Genomic DNA, 14,623 nt, shown 5'->3' on the forward strand with positions numbered 1-14,623 from the left:
GTACACAGGAACGGGAATTTACAGCGAGATGAGAAAATGAGCAAATAGCTGGATCTTATTTATATGTATTTAATTGTGTGCCAGTACTTTGTTTATATTAGGGTGGGTCGTTGTTGTTTTTTTTTTTGTGTGGAAAAATTAAGTAGGTGAAATATTTTGCAGTTGTGCAAATATTTTTAAATATTATTTACTTAATTACAATTATGCTCGTTGCTGGGGTTTTGTTAATACACCCTAGTGAAGGTGTTTTGTTTTACTTGTTTCTGTACTGCCTTAGCGCGTCTAAGTGCAGTTAGCGGATTGGGGTTAGATTTTTTTTTTATATATATATGTATAATATATAAACTGGCACAAGTGGGAGACTCCAATTTGGGAATTTTGCGGTTATATTTTGTTCTTTTGTTGGGATTGAGAATGAGAGACTCAATACAGTGCTCTTATGCCTGTGAGACAGCAATTGATAACGGGAATGTGCCAGTGGGTATGGAGAGTTAATACGCCGTGGGGTATATACGTGATGGGATTTGAGAATATTGTGTTATAAGTATATTACGTATGTATGTTTGAGTGTAGCGGACTAATTTCCAAGTTTCTCGAGATTTATATTTGAGAAATAAGAGATTATGTATTTCGAATTTAGCGCAAATTGGAACCGCTATGAGACTTACATACGTAATATATGCGCACTTACCGCTGGTTTCAATTCTAATATGTTTTGAATGTACTGTACCGTGATATCCTCTTAGCCGATGAACCCGTTACCTTTCTGTTGCTTCTGTTGCTGGGACTCACGTTGCTGTTGTTGGCTTCTTTCGAATCTGCTTTGTACCACTCTTGCAGGTCTACTGCTCGTGCTATGAAATAAATATTTATGGTTTTAAGAGACACTCTTCTGTGCCTTAGCACTTAAAACCAGCACTTATCCTTTTTTATAATTTTTTGAATTTTTTTGTTGAAAATGGGTTTTCCAGAGGGTAAGTATAATTTTCTTTTCCAGGTAAGTGCCACTTTTCCGAGGTAAGTGATTTTCTTTTTCAGGTAAGTGAACTTTTTTTTCCGGTAAGTAATTTTCTTCACAAATACTTTTTTTTCTTAATGGCACTTTATTATATCTGTTATATTCTCACAGTATTTTTTAGCTTAATTTAAATTTTCTTTTCGGTTTTTGTTTTTTTCGATGAGAAATTTTGATATGATATTTTTTTTTTTTGGTTCTCCCTACTGTACACTTTTTATGTATACGAATATGTATATGTATGTTTGTATGCACACTTCTTATTGCATTTAAGATATTTATTTCTTTAACAAAAGTGTTTATTTTTGTTCGCTTTTTATATTTTTTATAAACTTTAGTTTTCAGGTTTTTACTTTTCAAGCACCCTACCCTTTTTATATTTTCAATTCTTTTTTATTAACTTATGTTTTCAGGGTAGTGGATCACGTCTTTTCTAACTTTTCTTCTTTTATTTTCCAGGTTTTTTGTATTCTTGCACAATTTTATATAGACTCTTAGGTGTTTCTTTTTCTTTTTAGCTCTTATTTTCGTTTTTCACCAAATTTCTTATATTTTATATCCTTTTTATAACAAGTGATTTATTTCAAAAAAAATCATATTTTTTGGGTACTGCCTACTGTGCACTTTTTGTGGTGTACTATGTGTACGTATGTACATATATTCTTCACTTTGGGGCGCAGGTATACTGCTAGTGATAATTAAATAATATAATTAATTTTTTTTTAGAAATTTAGCGTACTTGTAAATGTTTTGCACCGTACTTTTTTTGTCTTTTGAGGTTTATATTTGTTATTTTGCACAATTTTTTGTTGATAGCGCGTCGCGAAAACCGATTTGTTTTTAATATTAAGTTTATTTAAATTTGTTTCTTTTTAGGTCGCTTGCTCAGAATGGCTCCAAAAGGGCCATGTATAAACTTGCAGTAATTAAGGTAGGTAAGGGTGCACCAGGGAATGGTAGAGGGGATGAGCACTCCACTCAAGTATAGAACGCACTATAGGGAGTAGACGCACAAGGGAAGCACTTCACTTTAGTAAATAAAAAGGCGCGACAACTTTACATTTTGTATAGGTATAAAATTATAAACTTTAATATTTATTATTTAATTATTTAGTTTAACACTTTTTCGTATAATAAATTAGAGGCGCTTGTATAGTTAGGCTGATGGCGAACAACTAACTTAAAAGCGGTCCAATGCATTCAGTTGGACCGCTTACTTTTTAACTTAAGGAGAGAGAAAAACGGTAAGTGTATAAATAGGTAAATAGGAAAATTTGTATGCATTTCTTAAATCTGCATATTTTAGGCAAACGGTAGCTTACTAAATCGATACAGGGTGAATGTAAAATATGAGTATGAGTATGAGTATGTGATTTTATACAATGTAAATATTTCTGAATGGTAAGTATTTCAAATAAGTAAGTATTTCTGAAATGTCTATATATAATTAAAAAGGGTGGGTATATATTACAAATTTAAGGTAAGTATTAAGATGTAAGGATTATATATATTAATATTGTACGTGTATGCATATGTATATTTGACTCATGTCTTCAACAGTAGTGTTATTTTAAAAGTACTTTAATAAAGACCATTTTGCATTATTGAATAGAGGAGTTATTTATACAACAGTTTAGTGATTCGAACGGTAGCAGAAGATTGCAATTAAGGGGAATTGCAGTAAATTCATTACAATTGGTGTCAGAAAATGAATTGTTGAATAAATTCCGAAGACTTCGAATACAACTTAGATATGGCAAAGTGGAGTGAATTGAAGATCCAGCAACTGAAGAAGGAGTTGGAGAGCCGTGGATTGAATACAACCGGCAATAAACTCGAACTTCAGGCACGACTACGAAAGGCAATGGAATTAGAGGGAATTAACGTGGAAGAGTATGTCTTTCCTCTTGATGGCGAGGAGGCAACAAAAATTGAAGACAAAAATGAAACATCGCAGACAGTTACGAGCACAGACCTGAACATGATATTGGCTGCAATATCTGCACAAACAGTAACATCGATGTCGTCGAAAATGTTATCTCAACTGGAAGAACAGAAGACATATATGGCATCACAATTGGAAATACAGGACACACGTATATCACAAATGCCGACACAGAACACATCCAAGATGGAAACTCAACTAGAAGAACATAAAACGTATATGTCATCACAGATGGAATCACAGGAGACACGTATAGCTTCTCAACTGGAATCGCAGGAGAACCGTATAACATCGGAGATTGCAGCACAAGAGGCACGAATATCCGAAATGTCGGCACAAGTATCAGCGCATATCTCCGCACAACTGGAAGAGCAAGAAGGACGTATTTCTTCGAAGGTGGAGGTACAAGACACATAAATTTTGCAACTTGAGAACAAAATCGACGCCGATATTGAAACATTGACAGGTCATATACAGGAGTTGCAACTAAATCGCCCAGTTGTTTCAGCAAGCAATACGAAGGTAAAAACTCCATCTTTTGACGGCTCTGTTCCAGGTGCTTAATATTCAGTTTGAGAAGACCGCAGCAGTGAACACCTGGAGTGCTGAAGATAAAATTGCTTCACTATTCGTGGCTTTAAAGGATCTGCTGCTGAAATCCTACAGACTATTCCCGAGGGGGAGCGGAACAACTACGAAACATTGATGAGCGCTCTAGAAAGACGATACGGAACTGAACATAGGAGACAGATATACCAAATGGAGTTACTGAACCGCTTCCAGAGGCCTGGTGAAACATTGCAATAGTTTGCGTCGGATTTTGAAATGCTGGCACATTTAGCAAATGCGGACGCACCCGTGGAATACACCGAAAGAGTAAAAATCCAGAGCTTTAAAAATGGCATACGGGGCGTGGATACGAAGCGAGCGATATACGCAAACCCAAAACCTACATTCACAGAAACGGTATCACATTCTCGAATTCAGGAAACGGCTTCGCTAGAAAGGCCAGAGTGGTAGACGCAATTTTGGAGGCGCTGAAAGGATCGCAAAAGCGGAGTGAAAGAGTTATCGAATGCTTCAAATGCGGGCAGCCCGGTCACATTGCACGTCATTGCGATATTGGTCATGGTAGTTCCAACTTGGGTGGCCATAAACGCAAAGCTGGAGGAGATGATCAAGAGCGTGCCAGATGTAAAGATCGAGAGCTAGCTCCAGCTATTGAATGTCCTGTGATACCTGAGTCGCAAATTGTAAAGAAATCAAGCAGTCTTACCGTCAGAGGGAATGTGGATGGCAAGGAGAGTATACTAAGTAGATACGGGTGCATCTCATTCCTTAATTCGATCTGATTTAGTCAACAGGAGAGTAAAACCTGGAGCAAGGTTGCGTACGGTCACAGGCGAGTATAACCAAGTCCAGGGAGAAGTAATATATGAAGTCTTAATTGGGAAGGTCATGGTTATACACAAATTCATTGTGGCGGAGATTGTTGACGAAGTCATATTGGGAGTGGACTTCTTAGTTGACCATGACATAAAGATCGATATGTAGAGAATGGTTATGCGTTATGAGAACCAGGATGTACCACTTAACTTTAGTTTGGAGGAAGGGTTCAGCAGCAATCGAGTACTGGTGGAGAAGACTCGACAAAGACCACGGAAGTCAACGGTAAAGGTTGATGGATCGAATGGGCCAAATAAAGCGTAATCAAAAGTACCTGCGAGAGAAACACTGGCATTGACAAAACCAAAGGACGCACGAAAACGAAAGAAAGAATTTCCCAGAAGGAATGCGAGGGTAGTTTCAAGCCAGGGCGCACCACTGTTGTGAAACGTGGGAACGATACTTATTAAAAAAATACAATAAATGTAAGGCGCGATAACCTCCGAAGAGATCTAAGGCCGAGCTTCTCTTCCAATTTGCGTCGTGCTCCTCTTGATTTTCCCTACAAATTGGCCGGAAAGGACCTACATGTTTTATGCCGACTCCGAACGGCATCTGCAAGGCAGATGAGTTTTCACTGAGAGCTTTTCATAGCAGAAATACACCCGCAGCGCTTAACAAACACTGCCGAGGGGCGACCCCGGTTTGGAAAATTTTTCTTCTAATTGAAAAACCTTATTTCTAAAATTTTGATGTTGCTTTTCCCGGGGTGCGAACCCAGGGCATACGGTGTGATAGGCGGAGCACGCTTCCATCACACCACGGTGGCCGCTACGTATTATGCGAAGCCAATCCGTCAAGCGCAAGCTCTGCGAAGTAGTTCATTGGCCAAACAACAGAGTGCGAGGGAACGATCCAGGATAATGAGTAGTACGCAGGTACGATGAGAACAATAATTCAGAAGGTTTCTTGGCGGGAGATTTTGTACTGTTATACAGCCCTCACCGGCGGAAAGGTGTTCCGTCCAAATTTCGGTGCATTTGGGAAGGCCCGTACAAAGTTGTGAAGAAGATCAGTGATACCATCTATGCATACATAACAAGTAAGGAAGGCTAAGTTCGGGTGTAACCGAACATTACATACTCAGTTGAGAGCTATGGAGACAAAATAAGAAAAATGAACCTGGGGTAACCCTGGAATGTGGTTGTATGACATGTGTATCAAATGAAAGGTATTATAGAGTATTTTAAGAGAGAGTAGGCCATAGTTCTATGGATGGACGCCATTTAGGGATATCGCCATAAAGGTGGACCAGGGCTGACTCTAGAATTTGTTTGTACGATATGGGTATCAAATGAAAGGTGTTACTGAGCATTTTAAGAGGGAGTGGGCCTGAGGTCTATCGGTGGACGCCTTTTCGAGATGTCCCCATTAAGGTGGACCAGGGGTGACTCTAGAATGTGTTTGTACGATATGGGTATCAAATGAAAGGTGGTAATGAGTATTTTAAAAGGGAATGGGCTTTAGTTCTATAGGTGAACGCCTTTTCGAGAAATCGCCATAAAGGTGGACCAGGGGTGACTCTAGAATATGTTTGTACGATATGGGTATCAAATGAAAGCTGTTAATGAGTATTTTGAAAAGGAGTGATCCTTAGTTCCATAGGTGGACGCCGTTTCGAGATATCGCCATAAAGGTGGACCAGGGGTGTCTCTAGAATGTGTTTGTACGATATGGGAATCAAATGAAAGGTGTTACTGAGCATTTTAAGAGGGAGTGGGCATTAGGTCTATAGGTGGACGCCTTTTCGAGATATCGCCATTAGGGTGGGCCAGGGGTGACTCTAGAATGTTTGTACGATATGGGTATCAAACGAAAAGTGTTACTGAGCATTTTAAGAGGGAGTGGGCATTAGGTCTATAGGTGGACGCCTTTTCGAAATGTCGCCATTAGGGTGGGCCAGGGGTGACTCTAGAATGTGTTTGTATGATATGGGTATCAAATGAAAGATGGTAATGAGTATTTTAAAAGGGAGTAATCCTTAGTTCTATAGGTGGACGCCTTTTCGAGATATCGCCATAAAGGTGGACCAAGGGTGACTCTAGAATGTTTGTACGATATGGGTATCAAACGAAAGGTGTTTCTGAGCATTTTAAGAGGGAGTGGGCATGAGGTCTATATGTGGACGCCTTTTCGAGATATCGTCATTAGGGTGGGCCAGGGGTGACTCTAGAATGTGTTTGTACGATATGGGCATCAAACGAAAGGTGCTACTGAGCATTTTAAGAGGGAGTGGGCACTAGGTCTATAGGTGGACGCCCTTTCGAGATTTCGCCATTAGGGTGGGCCAGGGGTGACTCTAGAATGTTTGTACGATATGGGTATCAAATGAAAGGTGTTACTGATCATTTTAAGAGGGAGTGGGCATTAGGTCTATAGGTGGACGCCCTTTCGAGATATCGCCATTAGGGTGGGCCAGGGGTTACTCTAGAATGTTTGTACGATATGGGTATCAAACGAAAGGTGTTACTGAGCATTTTAAGAGGGAGTAGGCATTAGGTCTATAGGTGCACGCCTTTTCGAAATGTCGCCATTAGGGTGGGCCAGGGGTGACTCTAGAATGTGTTTGTATGATATGGGTATCAAATGAAAGATGGTAATGAGTATTTTAAAAGGGAGTAATCCTTAGTTCTATAGGTGGACGCCTTTTCGAGATATCGCCATAAAGGTGGACCAAGGGTGACTCTAGAATGTTTGTACGATATGGGTATCAAACGAAAGGTGTTTCTGAGCATTTTAAGAGGGAGTGGGCATGAGGTCTATAGGTGGACGCCTTTTCGAGATATCGCCATTAGGGTGGGCCAGGGGTGACTCTAGAATGTTTGTACGATATGGGTATCAAACGAAAAGTGTTACTGAGCATTTTAAGAGGGAGTGGGCATTAGGTCTATAGGTGGACGCCTTTTCGAAATGTCGCCATTAGGGTGGGCCAGGGGTGGCTCCAGAATGTGTTTGTACGATATGGGTATCAAATGAAAGGTGTTACTGAGCATTTTAAGAGGAAGTGGACATTAGGTCTATAGGTGGACGCCCTTTCGAGATATCGCCATTAGGGTGTGCCAGGGGTGACTCTAGAATGTTTGTACGATATGGGTATCAAACGAAAGGTGTTACTGCGCATTTTAAGAGGGAGTGAGCATTAGGTCTATAAGTGGACGCCTTTTAAAGATATCGCCATTAGGGTGGGCCAGGGGTGACTATAGAATGTTTGTACGATATGGGTATCAAACGAAAGGTGTTACTGAGCATTTTAAGAGGGAGTGGGTATTAGGTATATAGGTGGACGCCTTTTCTAGATATCGCCATTAGGGTGGGACAGGGGTGACTCTAGTATCTGTTTGTACGATATGGATATCAAATTAAAGGTATTAATGAGGGTTTTAAAAGCGAGTGGCCCTTAGATGTATATGTGAAGGCGTTCTCGCGATATCGACCAAAATGTGGACCAGGTGATCCAGAAAATCATCTGTCGGGTACTGCTAATTTATTTATATATGCAATACCACTAACAGTATTCCTGCCAAGATTCCAAGGGCTGTTGATTTCGCCTTGTAGAACTTTTTCATTTTCTTCTACTTAATATGGTAGGTGTCACACCCATTTTACAAAGTTTTTTCCAAAGTTATATTTTGCGTCAATAAACCAATCCAGTTATCATGTTTCATCCCTTTTTTCGTATTTGGTATAGAATTATGGCATTTTTTTCATTTTTCGTAATTTTCGATATCGATAAAGTGGGCGTGGTTATGGTCGGATTTCGGCCATTTTTTATACCAAGTTAAAGTGAGTTCAGATAAGTACGTGGGCTTAGTTTAGTAAAGATATATCGGGTTTTGCTCAAGTTATTGTTTGAACGGCCGAGCGGAAGGACAGACGGTGGACTGTGTATAAAAACTGGGCGTGACTTCCACCGATTTCGCCCATTTTCACAGAGAACAGTTACCGTCATAGAATCTATGCTCCTACCAAATTTGAGAAGGATTGGTAAATTTTTGTTCGACTTATGGCAATAAAAGTATTCTAGACAAACTAAATGAAAATGGGCGGAGCCACGCCCATTTTGAAATTTTCTTTTATTTTTGTATTTTGTTGCATCATATCATTACTGGAGTTGAATTTTGACTTAATTTACTTATATACAGTAAAGATATTAAATTTTTTGTTAAAATTTGAATTTAAAAAATTTTTTTTTAAAAAGTGGGCGTGTTCTTCATCCAATTTTGCTAATTTTTATTTAGCACATATATAGTAATAGTAGTAACGTTCCTGCCAAATTTCATCATGACATCTTCAACGACTGCCAAATTACAGCTTGCAAAACTTTTAAATTACCTTCTTGTAAAAGTGGGCGGTGCCACGCCCATTGTCCAAACTCTTACTAATTTTCTATTCTACGTCATAACATCAACCTATCTACCAAGTTTCGTCGCTTTATCTGTCTTTTGTAATGAATTATCGCACTTTTTCGGTTTTTCGAAATTTTCGATATCGAAAAAGTGGGCGTGGTTATAGTCCGATATCGTTCATTTTAAATAGCGATCTGAGATGAGTGCTCAGGAATCTACATACAAAATTTCACCAAGATACCTCAAAATTTACTCAAGTTATCGTGTTAACGGACGGACGGACGGACGGACGGACGGACGGACATGGCTCAATCAAATTTTTTTTCGATCCTGATTATTTTGATATATGGAAGTCTATATCTATCTCGATTCCTTTATATATGTACAACCAACCGTTATCCAATCAAACTTAATATACTCTGTGAGCTCTGCTCAACTGAGTATAAAAACCATTAGGAAACCACGAAATAGAAGAGTGGTACATTTGGAGGTGCTAACGGCGTTTAGATCGAGAGGTTTGTCTGATCGGGCGATCAGACTTAGGTGGAGGGCATTGTGACGAATATTAGCAACACTAAGGGATACTATCATCTCTAAGGCGATGCTAAGCAGTGACTTGTATGCACATCAATAGATCAATCATTATGTCTACACATATGTAAGTACACGCAACGGAGAAAAGATGCACAAACACATGCAGATTCTTATCTGAGATGCTTTCGAAAGTATGCAATTATAATTGTGGAAGTTTCGCTCACAAATACACGCGCATATGTGAAGCTATACACGTGAATTTGTAGTTATAATTTAATAGCAGTAACTAATTAAATTCTGGAAGCGCCTAGAAGATGCAACGAGGAAATCACAGAGTATAAAAGGCAGCAACATTAGAGGCGCGACAATCAGTTTGATTTAAGACGCTATCTGGCGAGCAATAGTAGTGTTATTTTGAAAGTACTTTGATAAAGGCCATTTTCCATTATTGAATTGTGGAGTTATTTATTCAACAGTTAAGTGATTCGAACGTTAGCAGAAGAATTCAAATAAGGGGAATTGCAGTAAATTCGTTACAATATATTCACTGTGCACGAAACAATTGGGTTCAACCAACTTTGTATCCTGGGGGATTTTAATATGGGTAATATCTAATGGAGCTCCTTGGATGGTAATGCCGTTCTAACTCCATCGAATGTTACTACTGTCTCTGAGTCATACCTTATTGATAACTTTCAATGTATAGAACTAGTACAAATTAATAGCTTTTTAAACCTAATAGACAGGGCCTTAGATCTAATATTTTTAAGCTACAATGTTAACCATAAGCTCTCGATAGCAGCTAGTTACATCTCCCCTCCAAATCAACATCATAGTCCATTGATGATGGAGCTTGAGTTTTATCAATATTTCGAACTACCAACATGTGATAATAGAGCGGCCTTTAACTACTCGCGATGTAATTTTGATGAGTTAAACATTTTGTTTGATTTGAATTGGGACCATCTTTTTGGAAATTCAGATGTAACTGGTTGTTATGAAATTTTTAGGTCAACAATTTATGACATATATGTGAGTAGCATCCCTGTTCATAGAGCAACAAAAAATAAACGTCCGTGGTTCTCCAAAGAACTCAAACGGTTAAGGAATTTAAAGAATAAGTTCTATAAAAGGTTTAAAGCTCTACCAATACCAATGTTCGTGAGCGCTACATATTGTAACGAATTTACTGCAAATCCTCTTATTTGCAACCTTCTGCTAAGTTCGAATCACTAAACTGTTGAATAAATAACTCCAATATTTAATAATGCAAAATGGCCTTTATTAAAGTACTTCACAATAAATAACTCTACTATTGCCCGACAGATAGCGTGCTTAATCAAAACTGATTGATAACTTAAATTAAACTGATTTTTGCGCCTTTACTGTCGCGGCCTTTTATACTTTTTGATTTCTCGTTGCATACTTCTAGGCTTTTCTATTCCAGAACTTACTAGTTAGTTATCAGCTACAAAACCACCAGCCCCAACTACGTTTATAGCTTCTCATATGCGCGTGAGTAATACTTGCACAAATTATTGCCCTCTCTTGAGAGCACCTCAGATAAGATATATGCATGTGTTTGTGCGTTGCTTCTCTGCTGCTCGTATCAGAGCTGATGAAAAATTAAATTATTTGCTTTTTGAAATTAGAGCTTTTCTACAATCAGTATTTCACAATTTTTTCTTCATACGAGAATTATGTTTTCATTTTTTTAATTCTACAATCATGCAGAGAAATAAGGAGTTCATTCAGCACCGCATGCAATTGAAAAGAATGCTAAATCAGACTGCAGAAATAAATGTACTGAAATCAATGAGTGCACTCAGGTGATTTCACATTTTTGGTGTGTGAAGTTATGCATTCAATACCAATCACTTGCTACAAAAATGCGTAAATAGTACCTAAAATAGTACGAAAAATTTTGAAGTTCCATTTTTATGAAAGTTTTAAAAATTGGTTGAAAAAGTTGTTTTGAAGATAATTATCGTGAGAAGAGTTAAAACAACTTGCTCAAGAGCATTAAGCATGACAATTTTAAAAATGTCGAGTTATATTGAAAAAAAATATCATTCCGGCAAGTTGAACATTCCTGTCTTTCATATTAAATTTTTTTTGGAGTTGCTGATATAGTGATTTTTTACTTGGGCATATTGAATTAGCCCTCGGAGCATATTTGGTGATTCATTTTGTTAGGTTTTTTAACAAATTTTGCTCGCTTTTTTCGAAGGAGCCCTTGAAGTTCGCTCTCACAGCTTTAAAAAAATAAAGCTAAATGGAAAATAAATGCTCATCAAAATTTTTTTTTGGAAATTGTCATAGACAAAGTGCAAAACCACCCAAATAACACAAATCGCAAAGGTAAGATTTTACAGCTCAGAACCCCAGACACACCGCTCTATACATAAAAACCTTAATTTTGCAAAATAACGGTTGAATAAAATGTTGCTTTCACAAATGCTATAGACTCCTTTAGTAAGCAGAACTATTTTTTTAATTTAGAATAATTATTACTTACCTTCTCATGGTAAAAATTGGAAAAGAAAAAATTGTCTACAGTAAGTTTTCTACCCAACTGTAAAGTTTGCATCATCGGTTTCAATCAATTTCTTTTTTCCCTCTGATCATTTTGATACATTTTATCTCGATTAGTTTATGCCATTACGATGCAGAGTGACAGATGAAACCAATAACCTTATTATCTTGGGTAGAATAAAGTAAAATGGATATATCCAAAATTTCACATCACTTGCGCACCATACGACAACATATGGCACATTTATATAAAAATCTGTGAAAATCGGCGTGAAATCGAGCAATATATTTAAGTGGGTGTAAACTATTTACTTTACTGCAAAATTTATAAACTGTACCTACTTGCTAAGAACCATGGATTTACTGATCTTGGTATTGTTTATTTACGGAGTTTCTTTTGTGCTTTTTTCCTAAAAAAAGTTACTTGCACTTTTAATGTTTTTTATATTATTAGTAAAAATATATATATACGTACTCACCGTACAAGTTTCTGAGGTCTCGAAAACTATGTTTTAGAATTTTTTTTTAGTTTCCGAATAAAAACAACATATTCCGACAAATGGGTTAATGAATATGCCAACAAATTCTAAAACTCCACCTTATATTAGGGATGTCAATATTTTATAATTTCGGAACCCCGGGAATTTCGGGATCTTTTATTGTAATTAATACCGGGATTAGATATTCTTTAGATTTCAAAAACCAAACCTACGAAAATGCACAATATTATTTAGGATAACCTTTTATGCATCAAATCATAAGGGTTAAAATTAATTCGGAAATAAAAAGGTTTCAAACTTCGTTGCATACCATTTTCAATTCAAACTAACAATCACATATTTTGAAAAAAATAATATACATTGTATAATAAGGCCATAATTTCTTAAGAACCTTTAATCAATTGTGATCTGATAAGTCAAAGAAATTTCATAACATCCTACTTATGTGTATGTTCTGCTTTTATTACTAAGCAACAATCAAAAACTTCGAAAAGAATTCCTACATTCAAATAAGTACTACTACTATGGGTATATATGTATTCGTATGTATATGTATGCGCGCATGCTAAATCAATATTGAATTAGGTAAGCTTTAAAAAGCGGTTTTCTGACGGGACTTCATGTTTCTTAAGAAATTTGGAGTCCCGAAAATGCTAGAATTTGTATTAAAGGTGAAGTCTCTGAATTTACATCGTTAGCATTCATGTTTAGGCAATTGTCAAATAAATATAAAAATTGATTCAAATAATTTTACACACCAAGCACACCAGTAGGAAATTAGCGCATGTATGGCAAAGTTTCTGCAATGCTATCTAATGCGGATTTCCTTTCTTTCTTATTGTTACTATTTAATAATGTAACGATCACTAAATTTGTACAAAATGATGCTTTTTCGGACAATATTTTATTAAATGAGGACGAAAACTTTCGGGAGAGCTGCAAAAATCATGAAATATTTATTCCAGAAAAGAGCACAAACATGTCCACTGCCAAAAGTGGGGTAGGGTTTTATAAGTTTGTTTCATAAACTTCACTCTTAAATTGAACAATTGAAGTTTAAGCACTTCCGCAGTACTACTTTTACAATTTTTTTTTGCATACTGATGGCCCCCACCGTACACATTAATTCTGCTTAACCGTTTCCCCAAGATTTTTTTCAGAAAAATATACGTACTTATTCTCAGTACTAAGAAGTTGTTTTCATAATATAAACCAAAGTAGAAAATTATGTTTCTTATTGTACGTTTTAGCACCACCAATTAAAGGACTTAAAGAATTCAAGTTTTTTATTACTTCTTTTAAATGATCCCATCACGTAAATGGAGCATTTAGAAAAATTTTCTTATGAAAAAAAAAGTGTTCATAGCGGAAAGGGTTTTTTATATATTTTTTTTTATAGACGTTGTGACACCGCACTGCCCTCATGTCGTCAAATGAAACCAGGCTTATCGTGTTCATGCGTTCGTTGTAAGGCTTGGTTTGTTAACCGTCGAAATCTAAAACTGCTCAGCTACAAAGGAACCCTCATCAGCTAAGTAAAATAAATGCCGTATTAGTAATGAATATACAGACATATAATGGATAGAATTAGTAGGAAATGAATTCAATATGGTAATGAATACAGTTAGTTACTATTAACAGAGGAAGGAACAGATTTTTTAATACAAAAAAGCGAGTCCGAAACATCAAATATGCTAGAGTGGGAGATGTAATTCTGACACAAACAGCGGAAGGGCTCATTTGGTTCAAAATTTGATCTACAATATTTTAGGTAGAGAGGTTTAAGATGTCTTGAAGGCCGGCAAGGGACAATAAAGTTGTTTACTTCGCTCAACAGGAATGAGTTAGAGACCGAACCATTTAGTAATTTAACCATAAATACAATTCCAAGCATTTCCCCACGACTAGCAAGGAAATCCCTTAAGGAGAAAGGTAAGAATTTTTTTTGGACTGATTCTAGCCGATCAATATGAACCTGGTAGCTCGGGTTTCAAATTATCATAATTCTTTATACCATCGCCTTACAAACGCCAGAATACCTCTAGCCTTATTAATAGTTGTAGTAATATGAAGGTTGAAGTTAAGTTTACTGTCAATATCAACCCCAAGGTCTATAAAACTGTATACATACCTGTTCAAGATTTTAATTGTTAAGAGTGAAGGAAGCTGGCTGAAGTAATCTACATAAATTTGCATTTTTTAAGATTAAGTGGCATATAGTTGATGGTGCACCAATTGAGGTATGTATCCAAATCTGATTGTAAAATAGACCTTTCTTCGCTTGACGCATAGGATACAAAAA

Source organism: Eurosta solidaginis, chromosome 2 (assembly GCF_040869045.1).
Source record: "Eurosta solidaginis isolate ZX-2024a chromosome 2, ASM4086904v1, whole genome shotgun sequence".
Classification (NCBI taxonomy): Eukaryota; Metazoa; Arthropoda; class Insecta; order Diptera; family Tephritidae; genus Eurosta; species Eurosta solidaginis.